This window comes from Choloepus didactylus, chromosome 1 (assembly GCF_015220235.1).
Source record: "Choloepus didactylus isolate mChoDid1 chromosome 1, mChoDid1.pri, whole genome shotgun sequence".
Taxonomy (NCBI): domain Eukaryota; kingdom Metazoa; phylum Chordata; class Mammalia; order Pilosa; family Megalonychidae; genus Choloepus; species Choloepus didactylus.
This window is the reverse complement of record NC_051307.1, coordinates 146779280-146803827: the sequence shown is the minus strand read 5'-3', so window position 1 is coordinate 146803827 and position 24548 is coordinate 146779280. Positions and strand designations below refer to the sequence as shown.

General features: G+C 37.0%; 1 long non-coding RNA gene across 1 annotated transcript in view; it reads right to left on the bottom strand.

The window, feature by feature from the left end:
* Positions 1-13554: 13554 nt before the first annotated feature.
* The window catches only part of LOC119539461, a 93038-nt gene continuing 82044 nt past the window's right edge, over positions 13555-24548 (bottom strand). Inside the window, exon 5 of the long non-coding RNA XR_005217884.1 lies at positions 13555-13600. This is a non-coding gene — a long non-coding RNA (uncharacterized LOC119539461). The remainder of the gene's footprint in view (positions 13601-24548) is intronic.

Genomic DNA, 24548 nt, shown 5'->3' with positions numbered 1-24548 from the left:
AAACACAATTGTGTTTTATCCAATTTCTAAATTCCTTTGTTAAGTCTTTGCTTTATTCTGTGATTATATTTCTAAGTTTCGCAATTACAAGGTAACACTGAAAGATCCTTATTAGACTGTGAACTCTTAGAGGGAAGAGACCCCATCTTATTTATCTAACTCTGGTACCCTTTTGGAAAATAACCCTACTAGAAATATAAAACATATTTGCCAAATTGGCTTTTGAATGCATTTTTTTTCCCCAAAAGTTTTAGTACTTTCTCAATTTCCTATTAAATTCACTGCCACCTTCAGGTTTTCATTCTATTCTCCCACTGCATTTTGTATCCCATTCTCCACTGGGGACTCCAACATATTTCGCAGTTTTTAGTTAAATTTTATTACACGATATATGTTCAAGATAGAAAAGTTAGAAAACACGAAAACAGAATTACCATGAACTTCTCACCCAGAGATAACAATGATGGGTGTTTTCTGTGGGTATAGTATAAGTCTTTCCCTCTGTATAAAAATGGGACAAATATATGTGATATGTACTTTGCACAAATTGGGATCATAACACACATGCTATTTTTTTCAACATCTGGAAAATCTTTACATGTCAGTAAAGATACAATTATAGCATCACTTTTAGTGGTGACATTTTGCTCCACTATAGATTTTCATATGATTTATTTTTACAAGTGTAGTATACTGGCAACCCATGTCTAAGGGCCCAAAACTTCATTTGCTTTTGCCTGCACATAATTTTAAACTTTGGAAGATACCTTTAAAAAATACGAATTTTCATTTCTTTTGATAACTGCAAACCTCTGACAGTCCTAGGCCAAAACTCTTATGTAGCTACCTGCAGCTACAAATGCCTGCATGGTTTGTCTCTCTCCCTCCTTGCCACCCTCCCTATTGACTGGCACCCAGTCTACTTCACTTATTTCAGTCTCTATTCATTTGAGTTATTACCTCTGATTAGATAACTCCCTGTTTTAGAGGATTTTTAAACCCCTATGATGAATAAACATTTTTATACAGGCTTCTTTGTACTTTCTTCTGATTTTTTACTTACGATAAGTTCCTAGAAGTGGAAATGCAAGGTCAAAGAATATTTTAAGTGTTTTGATTCATATCACCAGAGTACCCTCCAAAATATTTTTACAACTGAGCACTCCCACCAGCAGAACTGGCTAGCATGCCTATTTCCACCCGCCAGCCCTCCTCACCTTGGTCCGTGTGGGCTTTTTCTTATGCTTTATTGACCCGTAAAGTCAAACATAATGACAGTTCTCATTGTTGGAAAGGATGAGGCAGAAATGGGATATCCCATACTTGCCCAAATCAGTATTTCTCTAACTGCTTGCCTGCATTGTAAATATTCACATGTTTCTTTCCTTATTATAGTTCCTAGAACATTGTTAGACATGGAATTTTCAGCCTACTCATTATGATTAATAATAATACAAAATTTACACTTTTCACAAGATTCCTTGATTGTACTTCTATTCTGTTAACCAAGCTTATTCTGTAATTGAGGAAAATTAAAAAGGAGAATTTAATTTAAAATATTAAATTTAATTTAAAATATTAAATCATATACTAACTGATAATATCTCCAGGAACCTCTTCAGTTATTTACTTTATGTGAGAAATCCAGTTTACATAATATTATCCTTTGAGGGAAGAGTTACTAATCATGCAGGTCATGTTGATTTCAACCCATCCTCGGTTATTAAAAGAGTTCTGATAATGGAGAGGAAACACTGAGGGAAAGAGATTTCAACCATTAGATTCTGAATTTTTTTTCATACAAATGATGGATAACCCCATAATAAAGGCCAATCCTAAATTGTCACTTTCTGAGGAACGAGGATACAAGAGATTTCCTTTGTGTTTCACTCTTCTCCCCTCCCCTATACTTGCTTCTAGACTTACAGATGATGTTCAAAGCATACTTGGTAAATCCAGTGAATTTCACAATTAAACAATCAATTCTCTTAAAAGGAAATAATTTCCTGGCATTTTACCCAACTTTCACCTCAATGACATTTATATCTATATTTATTAATGCATTCAATCAACTCAGAATCTCATTGTACAAGAAAAGACTTCAGTTTTGAAATAAAAAAAAAAAAAGGGAAAGGTGTGATAATGTTCTTCAGTTTTAAAAAAGACCTTATGGTTAATGTGGTTCAATTACAATCATTTCATCAGCAATATGCTATAGTAAGTATCACTTAAGACATATTCTTAGCTTTTGCAGACAGGCTATTTGTAAGTGATTGTCAGAATTAACAAATTAATAACTCAAAATATCTCTCATGTGTGAAAATTCCTAAATGGAGGAAACTTTCCATTGGCAAAATATATCTTGGGGAGAATTATGTTTTTCTCCTCTTCCAATAAAATCCTGGAAGGTGGGGAAACTTTCAAACCCGCAGTTAGATAACTGAAGAGACTTTTCTCTTTTCTAACTCAAGAAGATATTGCTGAAAGACACTAACATCAACATAGACTGTAGCATTATCACCAATGAAACTTTTTTCCACAAGAAATAATAGAAATAGAGATAGATGAGCGAGGGCTACTTTATAAATCATATTTTGAATTGTGAATTTTTTCAGGTGACTAAACTGAAGGGTAGAAGATGGTAAACCATTTGCCATTTAATCCATTTCATTTAAAGGATCACTAGCTATATTTAATGACATCCAAAACTAAACTCTTCAGATGCCAAAATACTAGGTTAGGAAGGCAGGTAGTGGAAGCAGGAAGGTTATTCTAGTTTTATTTCATTTTCTTGAAGGGCAAAGGCAGCTTCTCATTCATAATAAGGAACTGACCCCAAGTGACAGGAGATAAAAACTATTCCAGGATTGTGGAACCTGAGCTGACAATTGATATCTATCCACTAGCAGTAAATTGTTTCCTTTTATAGAAATTCAGGAGAGTCTCTGCCTCTTATGAAGCTGGATATTGTAGTGGTCATTAATTCATCTAAATAATGTGAGGAAGTATTACGTAAAAAGTGTGAGTAGATCAAGTATTGATTTGGAGCAAATAAGTTCTTAGTGATTGCATAATGCACACTTTTCAAAGGAACTGAGATTACTAAGGAACTATTTCATTTAGCGTTTCCAACATCCATTTTCTTTTTATACAATCAAATTTTTAATAACAAACATTTATTTTTTAAAATGGTCAAATATACTTGGCTAAGTCCAGATTTAGGGGAAAAAAATGCATCTAGCCCAGCAGTACAAACATACAGCTTTGTACAGAACCTTTCATAGATCAACAGAAAACACATTTGAGCACAAAAATAAAAAATACTTAAAGAGAATCTCTAACAGCATTTTTATGCTATAGTAGCTCAAGTGGATTAGCATTGTCAAACTGGATAAGAAGTTCTGAAACTTCCACCTTGTATTATGGATCTTGAATTTGTATATTAGTATCTTTTTCTTTTTTTTCTTTTTCTTTGTTTTCTTTCCTTTTCTACTTTCCTTCTTTCTTTCTCCCTTTCTTTCTTTCTTTTTTGCTTCGTTTCAGGAGTATGAAACACCCACATAGATAATACCTGTCAAAAAGCTGTCCTTACTAATTAGATAGCTGTTGCACAGTTGGATTGTTTAGCTAGAGTCAGTACACAATATATTTAAAACAATTACTTAATGGGTTATAGCTGTCTCTGTTAAAACACTGAGAATATTTCTTATTGCCTTTTCTTCTTTCTAGATTCCCTGCATTCTAACGACTGAGCTCTCTGGATTAGTCATGTGGAGCCCATTCAGTTTTATTCAGGCAGTAACCGAATCTTGAAACAAATAATGTATCAGCAGTCTACAAGATGGAGACATGGCCTGCCAAAGAGTGTCATATCAGAAACTCCTAAAGCACTTTTTCAAACTGTACATATAGACACCCCTCACTGGAGATTTGCAGTTGTTTCTCTGGGCAGGTGGGGGTGAGAGAAAATGACATATCATAACAGTTGAAAATCAATACCACAGAGTCACTCTTGTTGACTGTGAATATGTGATATCCCTTAAGTATGCTGGTAAAGAAAATGTTGAGAACTATTCATCTAACACCAGCTCCCCACCAAGAAATATACTTATGGCTGAATTCCTCTTCAAGCACCATGCCTGGTCTATAATAAGCAATCAGGGCATTATTGAATTAATGAGATAATCAATGGATGAATAAATGTGAATTTTTTACATGTGCTAAATATTTTAACATTTACTTTACAGTTTAAAATTCTTGAAACCATTGTGGTGGGATCAGAGATTTCACAATAAATACTGCTCCTGAACAAAGCAATAAGAGCGATTCAACAGTGAAATACCAAAATGAACATTAATTCTTAGAAGTCTCAATTAAATGAGGGCTCAATTTAGTAGAAGGCCATACCCTTGTTCCTCTAATAGCTAAATCTCCTCCTGTTCCAGAGGCCACCTCTGTGCACTTTCTGAATAAATATTTCCTTCAATCCCCACTTGCTCCAAAAAAAATCGGGGTCTTCAGGAGGGGTGAAAAGACAACTATTTATCTACCACCCATACTCTCCTCTACCAGTAAACAGCCCCACATATTTTTTTCAGCTCTCATTTCATTCTTTAATTAAACTAATCAATGAGAAGACAATATGGCTAAAGGGACAAGTTGTTCGTGATGACTGAGACAGCTCACTGTCCACAAAATCTGGTGCTTCTGTAATATTAGTTGTTGAGAAGAGGACTATATTCCCTAGCTCTCTTTGCATTTAGGTGTGGTCCATGTGACTAGTTCTCTAGTTCCTGACAATTTAAGTGTCAACAGTAGTGAGATCTGCTACTTCTTGACTAAGACATTTTGAGAAGTAGATGCACATTTTTCTCATTCTCTTTCCTCTTTTGCAAGCTGGATGCAAGAAAGACAAGGTCTTAGGAGATGGCAGAACCACAAGATGGAAGGACCCTGGGTCCTTGAATCATTGTATGGACATAGAAGAAAAGCAATTGCCAATCAGGAACACCCACACTGGCTTCTTACATGAATAAGAAATAAACTTGTGTTCTGTTAATTCACTGAAATGTAGGAATTTATTTGTTACAGCTGCAAGAATTATACTAATGAATACACTCACCTGCCTACTGCATGTCATGCTCCAGCAGTAACAACCTAAGTGCAAATTCCCAAACCAGCCATGTGGTTTCACGCTTCCATGTGTCTGCACATGCTGATCCTTCTACTTGTAGTGCCTAATTTTCTTTACCTATTCTCTCTCCTTTCCAGCCTTGTTGTCCTTGATTGGCTCTTATTAATCCTTAAAAATCCAGTTCCTGAGCATCTCTGAAGCATTGTCCTGGCACTGGGCTCCATGTGCTCTGCTAGTTTACACATAATTCCACTCTTGTACATGTCACAATATTTTAGGATTCTCAGTTTACAAATATGTCAACCTTACCTGTTACACATTTATCATCTTTCTACCCCCTAAAGCTCCTTAGCAGAGTGGCGATATGACTGTATGCTAAATTACTATCTAATCAGGATTTTGTTTCTTCTCAGTTAATCTAATCCATGGAGGATTGGAAAATTGAGAATCTGTTAACCATTGAAAGACACGGACAGCAAAAATGAGAATCCTGATGTGTGCTGTTAATTAGTCCCTGAATGAGTAACAGCAAAGCAAGCTTGTAAATAAGAAAACAAAAGAAAAAGCACACAGTCACTTTTATAGATTTATAAATTTGGCAGAAGTTCGTGGGAAACACAGACCCTGATTTGGGTGGCCAGGCCCGATCCCTAGGTTAAAGTCAATAAATCCACCTAATACCTTTATGGTATGTGGCATTCATATTTTAATATAAATGGATTTTATTTTAAAAGATATAATCCTGGTTTTTGCTGGAACTTCTGTGGGGAATAAATGAGATAACATATGTAAAAGTACCTAGAATAGATACTTTTGGGTAAATGAACCTACAGAATGATGTGTCAATGACCAAAACTGTTTTTAAACTGAATAGTATCATTTTTATATCATAAGTGCTAACCCATGTTTTTCATCCTCTATCTTTTCTTGAGGCCAGGGTAAGAGGGTAGTACATGGGAAAAGAATAGGGGACACTGTGGGTCAATTCTTTTTTTTTTTTTTTTTGATTCATTTTATTGAGATATATTCACATACCATGCAGTCATACAAAACAAAGCATACATTCGATTATTCACAGTACCATTACATAGTTGTGCATTCATCACCAAAATTAATCCCTGGCACCTTCATTACCACACACACAAAAATAACAAGGATAATAATTAGAGTGAAAAAGAGCAATTAAAGTAAAAAAGAACAGTGGGTGCCTTTGTTTGTTTTTTCCTTCCCCCATTTTTCTACTCATCCATCCATAAACTAGAAAAAGGGGAGTGTGGTCCATATGGCTTTCCCAATCACATTGTCACCCCTTATGAGCTACATTTTATACAATTGTCTTCAAGATTCATGGATTCTGGGTTGTAGTTTGATAGTCTCAGGTATTTACTCCTAGCTACTCCAATTCACTAGAACCTAAAAAGGGTTGTCTATATTGTGCATAAGAGTGCCCCCCAGAGTGACTTCTTAGCTCCTTTTGGAATCTCTCTGCCACTGCAGCTCATTTCCTTTCACAACCTGTGGGTCAATTCTTAAGGCCTTAGGAGCCAAGGGAGCTCATCTAAAGCTCTTCTGGTTCCTCCATTTGATGCAGATTTGAGATGGCTTGTTTTTCAGTCTAGAAAAAGAATCTCCCCTTGAATTTTTCTTTTTAAATTATATTTTATTCTACTGACTAGTTTTATACTGGTCTCCATAAAATGTACATTATGAAAAAACACAAAACCTCATTTGATAAGCCTATTACCTTATGTTCATGGCTGCCAGCTTTATTCTATTGAATTCAAATTTGCCTGTGGCAGTGCTTCGTATCTAATTTGTGACTTTTACAAGGTGAACCCTGCATCATTTTCCTTTGCCTCTGCTTTCATTTATCTAAATGAAAACAGTTTCTCTTAATGCATAGGTTTGCTTGATAAGCCATTAATACCACAGATGGGCCCTGAACTGCTCATAAAAAAAAGCATCACAATAAATATTTATTGTTGTTTCACCCAGACACACAAACCCTGGATATCTTTAGTATGGCTGGCTACTTGGTTTCTCTTTTAATAGAGCTTATTTACTTGATTTCATTTTCTCAAATAATTGCTCTTCCTCTGAGGGTTATCCGAGGGGAAGGGGTGGTTGAAGGAATGGGAAGAATATTGAAATATGTGAGAGAGAGGCTGGTAGTGCATTTAAATTGATTAGAAGATGACTGAAACGAAATGAGGGTCAACTGTTTTGTGCTTAAATGGATGAACTTGTATGAAATTTATCTAACTCTGAAAAATATATCTTTGTTAAGCAGAGCATTTCATAAACACAGCTTAAGGAAACACAAACAGGGTTCTTGACTTACCAAATTTCACAGAGAATAATTCTCAAAGGGAAAAACAAATCATAGAGGTGCTAGTGATGTTTTCTTTAGCTTCTATATCCTTTATAGTTAATACCCAGTACATTTCAAAATCATATTCACCCTCCAAATGACTTCTACAATGTGACAAGTTACATTTGCTCAAATTCAAAAAATCCTTAAGAGATATTTAAAACAATAAATTGTATTAAAGGACACACAACGAATTCAAAAATTCCTCTTTTACTGCAGAATCTTGGGAAGGGCATAGAGTCTCTGAGGGTCTTGAGTTCATAGTCTCGTGGAAAAAGTCACGTGTTAAGTGTGTCATGGACACAAATGGGAAAAGTCAGCCCAGTGTGGGTATCAGGGAAGATGTTTTTGGATGGGACGTCAATTGAACTAGGCTTAAAAAATGTGGTGAAAGGGAAATTAGGGGGCAAAAAAGGAAGTGGAGAAAAGGAATTCTGATGAAGGGAAAAATATGGATCAATTTCCCCATGTGTGAAAGAGCATGAAGTGCAAGAGAGAAAACAACTAGTTCCTTATTGCTGGAACATTTCTGAACTTCCATTTCTTGATGGCATTTGAGGACATTATTTTTAGGAATTATGTCTATTTCATTACAGGTTCTTTAACTGAAGGTTTATTCAGTTAAACCATGACTTTTTTTAAAAGTACTTATAATGAGGATGGAAGCATGGGATACTTTCTAGAAAAGGAAATGTACTATATATGGGTGTCTATATATGTCTATATTTGTGTGTTTACTACATATACATATACACGGATCTGAGACACTTAAGAGGGAAAATTGTGAAAACCATGAAAAGTAAAATGAGCACATTGAAAACCATCAGATTTCCTTTTCACAAAATGGTCAAAAAAGCTAAGGAAACTTTTCTTACTTGAAAGCATTTTACTCTGCTTTTTTGTAATTAAGGGAGAAACTGGGGTAAGTGAAGAATCTTTATTTAAGAGAATGATGACTTTAAAGTTGTTGGAAGAGACTGTAAATTAAATAAAATTTAATCTATCTAAGCTTAGATTTAACAAATCCCTGGTGCATCGTTTGAACCAAATGAAAATTATCTCCTATAGAGTCCTCCAGATACTTCCCTGGAAATAGCATCCCCTGGGAACCAAAAGAGATATGACTAATACTGGGGAAACATACACCTAATCTACAGAGAAAACTTAGTTTGTATTTCCATAGGGTATTCTTTGATGATTATATACTATTTACTTGTTAACAAAAGAGGTTCATCTATTATTTCCTCATTTTTAACCCACTCAGTTTCAGGAGTTATATGTATTTTGCACTTATTCTAATTCTTAGCAAGTAATTATATGTGATTCTTCAAATTAAAGCTTCCTAAATTGAAAGAGTAAATAATTTACATTTTGTCAGAGGAGTTAAGTCTGCAGAGGATTCTAGTTTTATAGGTAAAGCAATGCTAGGAATGACATCAGTCTTGCACAAGCAGATTTCTAAAATCTCATTTCTGTGACCACAACAATTTTAGATGAACTCAAAAATACTCAAAACTTCTATTACTATGAAGTATAATAGCCAATCTACTTAGACTTAAGTAACCTCTCCAGATATATAGACATTGATTCCATAACTGGATTGTGAACTCCTTGAAGCTAGGAATTACTGTGCCATGTGCCACCTCAGAAACTGATTTTTCTTCTGGAAGCATCCATATTTGTAATTTTTTTTGTATTTTTCAACAAATAATCATTAGTGTGCAGCTATTTTTTAACTTGAAAAATAACCTGTAGAACATTAGCTTGAATTAGATACCTAATTCTCAAACACAGAGCCCACTGACTGAAAGAGATGCTGGCATCGCAAAAAAAGGACCCCACAACACCATGGCAAATGTGTAAAATAGTGATTTCCCAAGTCCCCCATAAAGAAACCCATAGCCACTTATTCAGGTAACCATATACAGAGCAAAGGATAATACCCTATTGGAGACAGGGTCCAAGTTGATGCTTATACCCAGTCATCCAAAGCACCGTCACAACGCCTCTGTTAATGTAGGGACATATGGGTGCCAGGAGTCCAGGTCTGTCTCAGAGAGAGTTCAAGGATCCACCTTGTGGCCATTTCACCATTTCTCAAATAAATAATTGGAATGGATATACTTAGCACTGGTAGAGGCCTCACATTGAACTCACATTGATTATTTGATCTATAGAGTGAGAGTTATGGTAAGAGGAACCAAGTAGAAATCCCTGAGACTACCCTTCTACTCCACCAAAATAGTAAATAAAAACAATAATGCAACCTAGGGGAATGGCAGAGATTTGTGCCACCAACAACGACGTTAGGACGTTGGAGTTGCAGTCCTCATCATATCATCATTTAATTCAGCAGTCTGGCCTTTGTGAAAACTAGATGCGCCATGGAAGATGACAGTGGACTACCACAAACCTAACCAAGTTATGGCTCCTGTTGCAACTGCTGTGCTGAATGTGGTATCTTTATTGGAAGAGAGCAATACATTGATATACAGCTATTGAAAGAGCAAGTGCAGTTTTCCATACTTATCAGAAAGAAGGATCAGAAGCAGCTTGCATTATTTTGGAATGGACTTCAGTGTACCTTCCTGCTTTTGTCCCAGAGCTGTGTTAATTGTCCTGCTCTGTCATAATATAGCTCAAGGGACCCATATGATCTGATCTTCCTGCAGAATCTCACCGTGGTCCACTATATTGATGAACCATGTTAATCAGAACTGATATGAAAGAAACGCCAAGTACTTGGAGCCTTGGTAAGACACATGAGCTTTAGATTGTGAGAGATAAACCCTACAGTGATTCAGGGACATTCAAAATAAGTGAAGTTTTTAGAGGTCTAATGGTCTGGGCATGCTGGAATATCCTCTTCAAAGTAAAAGACACCTAATACTGCTAAGGAAAAAAGCACAATGATTGGTGGACCTCTTTCAGTTTGGGAAGCAGCATTTGGGAATACTGCTATGGCTCTTTTATTGGATTATGCAGAAGGCTTGTTACTTTGAGGGAGCCCAGAGTAAGACATAGCTTTGCAACAGATCCAGGCAGTCATGAAGAAAGACATGAGAAGTCTTTGTTACCCTAGGAGAGTTGCAGTGAAGGGTTCTAGAGCAAGAGTTCATGTCACTTGTAGCAGAGAACAATACATCATTCACAGAACTGACCCTGGCATGCTACTGGGCCCTCACTGAAACTGAACATCTGATCACAGGACATCAAATGACCATGCAGCCAGACTGTCTATCACATGCTAGTTCAATCAGACCAACAAAGTCATAGGGTTGCAAGAGCAGTAGCAATACATTATTAAATGGAAGTGGTACCTCTGGTTTTAGGCTAGTCAGGTTCATACTGCAAAAGTAGGATGCAATAACAGGTGACCCTTAACTCATATCACCTATCACTGTTGCATTGACATTCCTTCCTGTTAGGGATTAAACCATGTCCGCCACCCCACCGCCCATCAAAGGACATGTTCAAGTCCTAATCTCCGGTCCTGTGAATGTGACCCCACTTGTAAATAGGGTCTTTGAAGATTTTATTAGTTAAGGTGAGATCAAACTGAATCAGGGTGGGTGTTAATCCAATATGACTGGAGTTCTTATAAGTGGAGGAAATTTGGGCATGGTAGGAGACAGAAGGGCATATATAGCCATGTGATGGAGGCAGAGTTTGATTTACACATTTCTACCAAGCTACCACAGAACACCACAAACTTCAGAGACATCATGATCCTGACAACACATTGATATTGGACTTCTAGCCTCCAAAACTATTGTTTAAGCCAACCAGTCTGTGGTACTTTGTTGTAACAGCATTGGAAAACTAAGGCACTACGACCAATGGATGGAAATGGAAAAATCCTAAGCTTGATTTATGAATAGATAAGCTTGGTACGTGGGTGCAAGATGAAAGTGGACTAGGGCTGCATTACAGCCCCATTCAGGCATGGTCCTGAAAGACAGTGGTGAGGGTGAATCGTCCCAATGAGCAGAGCTTCCAGTGGTCTTCCACTTTTTGTGGGTTTGAAGCGGCCCAAAGTAAGGATATATACAGATTCATGGATGATGTAGAATGATTTAGCTTCTCAGGGTCCTGGAAAAAATGAGACTGGACAATCAGAGATATCTGGTGAAGAAGAATATGAATGGACCATGAGAGTGAGCACAAACTGTGAAGATATTTTTATTGCACATTAATGCCCACCAGACAGCATCCACTGCAAAGGAGGAACTAAGTAAAGCAAGTGGACTCAGTCAGTAGATGTCAGGCAGTCTCTATCCTTAGTCACCCAGTGTTTAAACAATTACCTCTTGAAAGGGAGAAGAGTAGTCATGATGGCAGAGTTGAAGGTGCTGCCTGGTCCCAAAAATCTAGGCTCACTCTCACCAAAGTTGAGTTAGCTATTACTAACCTTCCAGCGACAGAGACCAACACTGAGTTCACTAGGTGTTACCGTCCATCACTGGAAACCTCAAGCCACTTGGTGGCAAGTTGATTACATTGAGCCCCTTCCACCCTGGCTTTATGTTGACCAAAAGTGACACATATTTTGGACCCGAGTTATCTTTCTTGCCTGTAATGTCAGCACCACTACCTAAGGTCTCATAAGAGTTTCTACTGTACCCTCATGGAATCCTGCCTAACAATATCTTAAACCAAGAAACCCACTTTAAAGCAAAGGACGTGCTGGAATGGGTAAATTACCATGGGATTCAATGATCCTATCACATATCACACTATTAAGAACCTGCCAATCTGATCAAGCAAGGAAAGCCTTTTGAAGGCAAGCTGGGAAATGACATGGTGTGAGGATGAAGTACTATCCTTCAGGGAGAAATAAACAAAATTAAATCCCTTTGGTTAGCACTTCTGCTGGTCTAGCTGGGATCCCTCCTCTGGTGGAAGCCTCCCCCAACTGGAGGAAGTGTTAACAAAAGCGGAGGGAATCTAGAATGAGTATTGGAGGAGGAAGATGAAGAGGATCAGTTACAGCCTTGGGATCCACTAGAGCATCAGGGGCTGTGTCCCAAATGCTCCTCATATGTAAGCCTCAGGAATTGTAACCAAACAGAATCCTGGAGAAGCTGTGCCTGGATGGAATAAAATAAATATGAAAAGCAAGAAGTTATAAATGGCATGAAGGGAGGTCTGTAGTGGATACTATTGACGCCCAGCCTAGATCCCCTTTTCTGACTGGTGCCAATGTGTACAAAAGGCCAGCTCCCTCACTTCAAGGTGGGTCAACTCTGTAGTGCATTTTGAACTCTAGGACTTCCTTATGGAGTCAGATGGAAGTTAATCTCTGGGACCACATCCCCCCTTAGCTTTGTCCCCATCCTGTTTCCCTCATTCCTCTTCTTGTGAGTATGCTCCCCTAATGAATGAATCCCTTGAACAAGAATTCATATTTAGGCTCAGCTCCCAGGGAGCTCAACATAAAGTACCATTTATATAAATTTAATATGCCTGTACATAAACAACAATACACAATTTTAAGACCACATATAAATAAAAGGAAATATGTAAGAAACATTAGAATCACTGCATTGGTGGAAAGTGGGTATAAAAGAGAACAAATAAATAACCACAATAAGAGAGGAGCTTGCATGGGCCAATGAAGATACTGTGACATGAACTGAGAATTGTGATTAACTCTTCCTCGTATATCTCAAGTCCAAAACCAAACAAACAAACAGAAAGGTACTTTGATGGTCTTTTTTGGCAAATTCTTCTCTCAAACTATGTAGTTGCTTTCAGGCAAGGGGTCAAATTGCCCTCTCCTTCACATTGAGTATTCTTCTACCACATGAAAGATCATCCTGAAAAGATTAAGAAACAGTAAAATCCAAATTGGTTTTCATGAGTCTAGCCAACCCTATTTCTAGTATTCTAAATAGGAAATTTGTAAATAGCTGATGATGTTATAACTAACCAGGTCCTACTTTTTCCTTTCCCTGCTCTGTCCCAACTCTCCTCTTCACCAAGGATAATATGAGAAACTTCTGCATCAAAAATCAGCATCAAAGCTACAAGGAGCCATTCATCCTGAGTACTCTTTTGCAAATCCTAAGAGTATGTTGCAGCATCACAAACACCTAAGGACAGAAAAATTCAATTTTAGCATAGCAATTGGTTAATGGATTTCCTTCAGAATTGTGTCAGACAACAATATGCAGTCTGTTTTATTTAATTGAATTGGCCACTCTAATTTCTTCTGATTCAATTAAGTTTAATAAATATTGATTAATAATTACTGCTCTTAGTTGCTGAAAAAGTCATTATGACATAATCCATCTCTATAAGAGATTTGCAGTAAATGTTGGAAGAGAATATTTGAATATATTGGGCCTTTCTTCAAATTTTCAAAGAGAAAATGTTCACCCTTAATTTCCAATAACATTCTAATTTCATACTTTTAATATTATCTTGTGTTTCACCTGGAAAAGAGTTAAAATTATGTCCTGATACAATCTTACTTTTCAAATATTCTTTGTAAAAGTTTTATATTATCCATAATCTCTTCCATGCCCTGGGTGAGACAGAAATATTTTATTTATGACCTCCCACCCCACCCTGTTGGCTTCTAAAACTGCCCAGTAAAGATCTTGACAGACCTTCAGATGTCCATAACAACACAGCAGTGATAAAATATGCTCTTTTTCTTGATAGCAGAAGTGGGTTAGACTGTTGAGAAGATTAAGGATTTAATCAGAAGAGGAAATTAGCATAAGATGCTCTCTGGATTTCTGGAGATAAAAGTGACTAAATCATTGCTTGAGAATATTGGGAAGGTGTTCCATGCTCTGCTTCTGGCTCCAGAAACCCAAGAGTCCTGCTAACTCCAGGGGTGTATAAGTAACCACACCATTAAACATTGGTATCTTTTTCATAGACCACTGGCATGAAGTTCAGGGATGAAGTTCAGCCTCCTGAATTAGGTTTACAATCTGGCTGCCAACCATCTCACTTGACTTATGTCCCCAACATGACTTCTGCTCTTCCCAGCCTTCTCAGGAACCCCATGGGAGTTCATCCGGAGTGGTTCAATACAAGCTTTTCTGATGAAATACCCTTGCCCCCTTTTTCTATTGGTGAACCAGGACAATGACTGGTCCACATCCCTCTTTTCCTATGGTCTCAGAACTACAAAAGTAGTTGTGGGTAAGATAATGGTGTTACAGAAAATCTTTTACTCCCGCTTGTTACAAATCCAATCAACGGGACTGGCTACACAGCTTCCACAAGTTACCCTCAATTCAGTCAGCTCAGGAAGAAACTCAAGTAAATACTTTCACATATCTCCCTCAAAGCCAGTGGTCCTCTTTCCTCCTCTGTGAATGTAAATACCAACTCCATACTCTTAACCTCTCTCACATTCTCTGACCTCCATATGCTCAATTCCCACTGCCTAGGGATAAAAGTGAGCAGCAAGGGGAATTACTGCCCTCTCAATGAGTGTCTGCCATTTCCCATTCATGGGACTTATCTCTATTCCAGAATTAAACTGGACAGCTAATTCTCCATTCTAGGAAATATTACGTATGATTGAAATTCATTCTTAAAAACCAAGGGGCTTCACAACTCAGCAAATAAATTCATTAACCTTCCCCTACTTGGGACATGACTCCCAGGGGAGTGAATCTCCCTGGTAATGTAGGATATGACTCCCAGGAATGAGCCTGGCCCTGGCATCAAGGGATTGAGAATGCCTTCTTGACCAAAGGGGGAAAAGAAAAGCAACAAAATAAGGTTACAGTAGCTAAGAGATTTCAAATAGAGTCGAGAGGCTATCCTGGAGGTTACTCTTCTGCAAGCACCAGCTAGATATCCCTAATGGCCACAGTATGCCAAGCCCTAACCAACACTAGTCCCAAAATACCTAGGTCCCTATTTGAGATTCTATAAACGTTTCACTCACTAAATTTCTCTCTCAGAAACTTAAATCCACCGGAGTGTTCCTATGCCAAACAAGTCCTAAAACCAGAGGCAACAGTCTCTTTAAGAACAACCAGATGCAGCCCCCTTTCCCATAATGTTGACACCCCTTTTCAATATGAACAAGATAGGGTGGTCACTGCCTAGACACCCCTGAAGATCGAGAAAGTGATTAAACAAGAAGAAGGGGTAGCAACAGATAAGATAGGATTTGATAAAGAAGAACGAATACTGAATCTTTATATAAATATTTTTTTAGATGCTAAGGTAACAGAATAGCTAGAAGGAAATTACTGAAATGGTGGCAATGTAACCTGCAACATTCTTTGAAATTTGCTGTATAGCTACTCACTAAATTATACTTTGAAAGTTATCACCTTTCTGTATCTATCTTATATTTCACAATAAGGAAATAACTGGAACTGTGGAACTATAACCCATAGCATTCTTTGAAATTACCTATATAACAACTTGTTAAATTTGTCTTTGATACTTACCACCTTTTTGTATATTATATTATATTTCACAATAAGGAAATAACTGAAATTGTGGAACTGTAACCCACAACATTCTTTGAAATTTGCTCTCTAACTACTTGTTGAATAATACTTTAAAAGTTGCCACCCTTATTTATATATGTCAAATTTCACAATAAAAATGTATTTTAAAGAAAAAGGGGCTTCAGTTTCTTAGGAATGAATAATCATTCTTGATGCGCATAAGAAATACATGGTGTTATGTGGAAAAAAACTCCTCTCAGCAACCCCATTTTAATGACAGCAATAAAGATTGTTATATTAAGACATGAGAAAAGCATGTGGGAACACACAATAGATAGAGGGGGAGGGAAGGGTAATCCAAGAAGAGGACACAGCATGAAGAGAGAAAAAGAAGCATTCAAGCCAGTCGTGGGGTGTTCAGTAGTTGGAAAAAACAAGGATACCTCGAGCATGTTGGGAATCAAGAATGTTGATAAAAGGGGTTGTGAAGAGTCCTGAATGCTTGCTCAAGGCATGGGGTTATGAGTGTGAAGGATCCAAAACCTAACTCCACCACTTACTAACATAAGGGAACTTGGGCATATTATTTATCTTCTTTGGGTCTCAGTTTTCCCATCTATAAAATGGGGATAAGAACAGTACCCATGTTGAATAAAAACAGTGCCCATGTTGTAGGAATAAATGAGATAATCTATTTAAAGTGTTGAACTTGGCATCTTTTTATATGTAGCAAGTGTTTAATAAATGTTAGCTATTACTATTGCTGTTTCTATGCAATACAATCAACAGCATAAACTTATTTTTGTGGGAAAAAAAACAGACACAAAAAACAAGGGGCCGGCCGTTAGCTATTTGTCTTCCATGCCCCTTACTTTATCTCCCCAAAACAATCTCAAGTAAAAAGTGCAAATCCTTAGTGCAAAACTTAAAGGACTTTAATTCACGATTTAAGAGCAGTGAAGGTCCTGGGACCAGCTTGTGAACATCAACCAAGAATTCCCAGAAAGAATGGTTAATCCAAGGCACTGCAGACTCCTGAGACGCCAGATCCCTATCTCCTTTTATCAGACACAAGGAGACTGCTGGGAAAACTTGTGTGGGAAACTTGCAATCAGTGAAAGGCTTCACGTCTCGCGTCTTCCCAACTCTAATCTCCGTACTGTTCCGGGCTTCCACTCCTCTGATCTATATCCCCACATACTTCTCCTCTCAGATCTTCCTCCTGTGCCCTCTGGAATGTCTGTGGAATCATAAACAAACTTTCCTGTCATAGACTTCTTGACAGAACAACTTATCTACCTCCTTTCCATGAGACATCACGTTCCCTGTGGCCTTCACAAGTGGAAACAGTATCAGCTCATGTCCCTGTCCCACTTCCAGACCTCTACACATCTCTCTAACTTGTGTAACCAACCTCTCCCTCTTTGAGGTCTTGACTCTCTCACAATATCCTCTTTCCAAACTATCACCACCACTCCCACTTCACCATTTCCCTCTCAAGCTTAGCCTCAATAGTTCAGCTCTTCAAAATTCACTTGCCAATGTTCTCAACTCCCTTGACTGTTACCCCTTCATAGCACCCACCTGAACCAAAAAAAAAAAAAAATCAACTTTGTCTCTACTGTTTTATTCCAATATTTAACTTGGGATATAGTGTGAGTTATTTTATCTTCCATGTTATTGTTTTAACCTGCTAGGTTTTATTATACTTTATTGATTTATAAAATATTTGTTAGAATTTGCTCAATCCCACTTAGTGTAAAATACCATGAGATACTTGCAACTGTTGTGCAGAGCAGAAGTCATGTTGGGGATATAAGACAAATAAGATGGTTGGCAGCCAGATTATAAACCAAGCCAAGGAGTCTGGACTATGTATTTCATTTGTTTACAGCATGGAGAAAATTAGTTTATTTTTAACCATACATTTATAATGTTGCATTCTGGATTTTGCTTCATAAATGAAGCAGAAAATTTGTGGGAGTGTGCAAAGGTTGAGTGGGAGTCAGCTGTGCAGCAGGTCTTCTGCTTTGTTTCCATATATTTGCCCCTGCTTGCCAGTCATGGTAGGTGTTTCCATTCAGAGCCACCACGAACCATAGTGCAGGTTGTGCCCTGTCAAAGGGCACCCAGAAAGTGAATGAGTGGAGGCCAGGCTTGGTTGTTCATGCTCTGCATTCTGAGTTGTGTCCTCTGGTTTGGAGGAAGAAGTACGTTTTCATAATTCATGCAAAGCCATCGTGTCAACTACGGGCAACTCCTTTCCCAGCCCCTCCATTGCTGAATCTCTAGTTCAAAAATACTTAATACAAGTTGATCCAGCCCAGCCACCTGCTAGCCTCATTCTCTGCTCCTCTTCCTCCAAACCCTCTACTCTGGAGAAAAATAACCTAGAGAAGCAGCTTTGTGTAGTGCCTAGAGTGAGACATATCTGAATGTGATCCTAGCTCAATACCTACAGACTTGGAATTTGGACAAATTACTTGACCACTCTGAGCTTCAGTTTCCTCATATGTAAAATGAGTAGGTAATAAAGTTTGTGTAAAGATCAAATGAGATAAAGCCCCTTATACAGTGTCTGGCATATGGCAGGCACTTGAGAAATGCTTGCAGCCAGCTAGGAAGCAAATAAGCAAATAAGACAGAAGGAAGAAAGGAAGGAAGGACAGGAAGGAGGAAAGGAGGGAGGGAGAAAAGGAGGGAGGAAGGGAGGGAAGATAGAGCAAAACATTGTCTTCAGATATCTCAAGCCACTCATTCCATTTATAAGGAGTAGCAGATGAACTACATGTCTGGACTGATGACACTGCAGGAAAGAATCCTAAGAAACCAATAAGGGAGAAATTTTTGATAAACAGCCTTTGTTTCTGAAATTTCTTCCATTTATTTTCCCTGACCAATCAAGGGTTATGTTACTGTAGAAGGAGAAATGTTATGTGTCCTGTGGATTTGTCCATTATTCAGGTCTCTGAAACTTTTCATCTGAACTCAAAGATCTTATGCATTTGGTAAAGAAATTAAATGAAAATTAAATGAATTTTAAAGATATTAAATGAATTCAGGTGGCTCAATTTTACTGATAACTTGTTTGCAGTGATATCCTAATTCTAAGAAAACCCTGCTTATCCAGTTTACAGATACATAGTACATGGGGAGAATAAAATGACATGAATTAGTTTCATGCAGAACATATCAAAAAACAAGAATGAGTTAAGTAAATAAAAACTAAAAAGAGACACTATCCAAACTCCATGCTTCACTAATGACCATAATAACATTCTTGTTTTTGTGAAGAACTTTTACAGTTCTTCATGTTTATTCATTCCATTTTAGGTGCTAACCAAGTGTACGTGATAAAGTTCCTGAATTTAAACACAGTAAAGGCAAGGTGATAGGATGATTTAGAAACGTTTTATAACTATGAAAAAAATTGTTACATTTACATGTTCTACTTATTCTCTCCCTCTATACCATACACACACACAGAGATATACATGCACATGCTCACACATATACTTACACACAAGGAACAAAAGAAATGATGCAAATACAGACACCACTTAAAAAATAATGTAATATGACTGTTACATTTTAAATGTTTTACCAAGGAAAAAAGATTCCACTTCAGTCTACAAAATGGCATGCTGATGTTTGTCTCTAGTAAGGACAGGCAAAAACAAGGCAATGATTTTGCTTGTCCAACTCCTACACATGGTGAAGAAATCACTGTGTAACTCTGATATTAAACTTTTGGGCCAATGTTTTAAAAAATTTCAAAGAGGGGGAAAGTATTTAATAAACAGGAGTAAACTGAAGTCTCTTGGAGGCTTATAGAAAATTTGTATTTATATACTGATTTCATCTCATGGCAGAAAAAAAAAGGGGGGCAATTTAAAAAGATAGCTCCCAAAGAAGACTTTCTGATTCTTCAACCAATCAAAATTATGCTCTATTTCCCATATGATGCCATCTGTCTATGCACCTTCAAATAAAAATTACTTATTGAACTCGTACCATATCCAAGAGATATCAGCTGACCAAAAGCCTGTGGTGTTGGAGACAGAGAAGAATTGATCTACCAAAGCACAACATGAAATGTACCACAATAAAGATATAAAGATCCTAGCCAGTCTTAAGCAATCAAAGAGGGTCACCAGGGGATTCCTGAGCCAAATCTTAAAAGTGTTTAGGAAGTGAAAGCATGTGATCCATTACTAATAATTTTAGAAGTGGCTAGAGCTTAAAGTGTTTTCATGGACTGGAGAAGATTGCAGCTAGAGAGATTTGCAGAAGACTAAATCATGAAGGGCTTTGTATGCCAGGCTGAGGATATTAGCATCCCCTAAAGTCTCCAAGGACATATTAAAGTAGAGGGGTCATGCTTCACTAGTGGAAATGGAAAGGTTTATATTTTTATAACTTCCATTTTGAGCAAAGAATAAGATATGACACACTTCACTCTCCCTACCATCAAACCATTTCCCGGCTTGTTTTTACAGTAGAACTCTTTCAAGAAATACTTCACTCTCACTACCAAATTCTGTAACAATTATGGTGCCATGAGAAAATCAGAAGATGTATATGATAATATAATTTATAGCAGAATTTGACCTCATGCAATTGCAGGAGCTGGTTTAGCCATTTCTATAAAGCTGTTGTCTTTACATCTCATGTTGGAGCTTGAAGGCTGATGGGCAGACAATCAGGAAGCATGGATGTAAATGGGGCAGAGAAAAGATAAGCTGAAACCCACAGGCCCAAGCTGGAAGTACAAGGACAGACTGGAACCCAATCTGGTTCTCATTTCCACCAACTTTGATAATATGAGTATCCTACAATAAAAGTTGGTGCTCTTTGTTATGGCACTAAACTCACACCTGGCCCAGGAAACTGAAAGAAGATTCAGAGGAAGGTGGATAAGGCAGTTGCTGCCCCACACTGCAATAGAACTTGCCCTGATCTTCTAAGTGTAAAAACAACATGGTGGCTGCTTCTTTTCCATCCTCCAAATCTTGTACACACACACACATACACACACAACAACAACTCTTGCTGTCCACCCTAATTGGAAACATACAATGAAGATAATTCTTTTCTGAGAAATGAGGTTGAACCTAGCCAAGCTGACATACTACAAAGCCACCCAAGTCCATCTCTTGTCAACGCGGCATCCTACGCACCATTAAACCATACTTAACTTCCAAATAAAGACAATAGCCGAGTCATGCTTTCAGCTAATATGATACAACTATTCATGAGGCTGTAAAGACCCTTTTCCATCTCGGGTGATGTTGATTAAGTCCCTGATTATGGCACAGCAAGGGCTGGTCTTCCCCTAATCATGCAGCTTAAGACATCCCCAGCCTAAATCTTCCCTCTCTTAGAGCCTGGCATCTAACACAGCTAGATTGCCGTGCTATTCCAGAGTGCTGGGGAAACATGCCTGCAAGGGTCCTGTCTCTGTGAGTTTCCTCAAAAAAACATTGCTCTAAAAGTCGTGACGTGTACACTATGGGTCATTTGTCCCTCCTCAACAATGTGTTCTTCCAGTGAAATATAATGAGTCATTTAAGAATTTAATTTTAAAAATTTTCCCAAAAAATTGTATTAAGGATAGCATTTTGCATGATTGTTCACTGAAAAGAACTCAAGCAATTACAGAATTTTAGCATGAAAGGATCTCTATCAATTCAAAGAATTTTTGCAATCGGAAATCCTGATATTTTTCTCCTTCTGAGAATTGAATGTGATAAACACCACTCTTTCTCCCTATTCAAAATGTGCTTGTTATGAATGAGTTAAATTAAATAAGTTATGGTGTTAAATTTTGGAAGGGGATTTGCCCAAGGGTCAAAAATCTTACCAGTCTATTCAAAATCCTATTTACCTGTTGCTTATTGATTTTCATTTCCTTCTTTTTCACATGCAAAGTACCAACTACTTTACTAATCTTCACATGTTTAATTGCTGTCTTGGAACCCTGGTCTTAGGCCAAAATCTGTTATTTTTTTTTTTTTCCTCTATGATGCTGAGACATGGCAACAGCTGGGAATAAAATGAGGAATTATCATTAAGACAAATAAGGTTGTAATGGTCAGTTGAGCCAAGAGATGAGAAGAATTCTAAGTAAGGATAGTTCTGAACCTGATTTTTTAATTAGCCATGTTCATCCTCAAGTTACTACATGTGAATTTTTTCAAGGAACTTCCTCTTTGCTTAGTTTTACCAGTCTTTCATACATTTTAATGAATAGGATATTTTAGACTAATTTAACACTTTCCCTTTCTTATTAATTGCTCTTTTATATCACATTACTAACTTTGCAATATAAAAACATATTGATTTTATAATATAACATTTTAATGCCATTATCAATAGTGTTAATAAATACAGTGATGCTATGCTAGCTTCATGTAAATTAAACCAATTTAATCCTCACAAAAACTCTGAAGTAAGTACTATCATTATATCCATTCTATAGATGAGGAAACAGGCCTGGAGAGGTATCTTGCCAGTATGTGGCAGAAACAGTATTACTGCACAAGAAATATAACCCAACAGTTGCTCTTAAATACTATATTCTGTTATGTCATGATGACACCGTGCATTGTATAACATTCTGCAATTTTCAAAAGACTGCCACATATTCTTCACTCCAATACCAAGAGGCAAATGTATCCATTTTCAAGATAAAGGGGCTGAGACTCAGAGAAGCTCAAATCAAGCAGCTGGTACATGACAGATACAGAACGAGAACCCAATTGTCTTCCAACCCACATTCTTTCTTCCTTACACTTTGCTTCCTATAAAATATGCTAAAAAATCAACTTGTAAAATGCATTGCAAGAATAAAAATTCTTGTTTTCTTGTCAAGTCACACTATTTCATTTAAAATATCTATAATGTATTAGTTACATTTACTTCTCATTTTTTGAAACACATCTGTACTCTAATAATGCGTATTAGTATCAGTTTGAAAATTAAAAACTATTATTATGAGACTAGTGGTTTCTTATGATTTATCACAATTATTTATCAATTTAATTCCTCATTTGAATGTGTGCTAAATAATAAGCATTGAATGGATAAGTAAGCAATTTGACTTCTGGCCCTGAAACAGTCAGCAATTTAGGTGAATCTGGATGAGTCGCTTAACTTCTCTAGGCTTCAATTTCTTCATCTATACAATGGGAAGGTATTCCAAATTCTTTCTGGTTCTACGTTCAGGATGCTACTTCTGTACTTTACTAAGCCTCTGGCAAGTGAAGGTAAAAATCTACGCATTTTATACAACAGAGAAGTTCTAAAAAAACTTATCAATGAAATGACAACATGTCACATAGAATGAGGGATTGTCCCCTAGAAGAGAGGAGATGAGTGTTGCTAATAATGGTTTGAGCTCTTTCTCTTTTCCAGATACTGCTCTTTTCATATACAAACTCTTATGTTACGTAATTCAAAAGCACCCCTTGAAGTTTAATAAATTTATTTTGAAATGTGATTGTGAACTGCTAAATCTGCTCCTTTTATTGCCAACGTTACTTACACACCATTTTCTGTTTGGCATCTCAACTTAGCACTGTTTTTTTCCATGATGTTAACTGATTTCCACCTTGTTTTTTTCCAAGCATTGGACCCATTCTACTAAAATACAGTCACAGTTCAGAAGTTGGAGCAGTAGCACAGAAGCCAGAGTCAGTCACTAATCAAGCAACTTAAAAAAACTTATTTATCAATAGATGCATTCCAAATCCTCAGAACTCTCACTTATGTAAGAAGTTCAAGCAGTTAATAGTAGAAATAAAAAAGGAAAAATAATTATTTTTGGAAATTATAAAAGCCACTACAATGTCAAAGTATTGCTGAGCATTTATTTGTACTGCAATATGCATTAAAACCCATTACATTCTTTTCCTTTTCCCTAGGTACAAATATTACTGTAATGTGTTGATACAAATTGTATTTAAATTTGTTCTCTTTATTTAAAATGCCTTGTGTTTTGTGTTAGGAGAGGACAGTTGTAAAATTATTAACTGTACATTAGTCTCATACTGATTTCAGAGGCTATTAAGCAATACAAACAGTATCTTGGTGGTTTGGAATTGGCCCCATTCACAGCACATTCCATAGGACTCCATCCTTACAATCTGTTTCGAACTGCATGCAAAATTCTGAAACCATAAGCAACAGAATCATTAGAATATCAAATGAGGTTTTTATCTTAATAAATATTTGGCAGGTAAGAAGACATAGAATGGAGCTCTTCAATGAATGGATAGCATTTGGCTTTCTCAATAACAACATATGGTCTTTATTGAGCAGCTACTATACATCTCTATACATCTGGCATTGTTCCAAGCAATGAGAATATAGCGGGCAATATTACACAGTCCTTTTCCTTAGAAATAATATACCTAGACCAAGACTTGACATATTATTTCAGATACACACTAAGGTTTATGTATTCAAAGGGAACCAACTAAAATATTTTAATAAATAAAATCTTCATCACTTATATCTAGTAATAATACAATATCTTTGGATCAATTGAATGGATTGACAATTATTTCTTATTTTTCTTCCCCATATAGATGTGGAGTCTGCATGT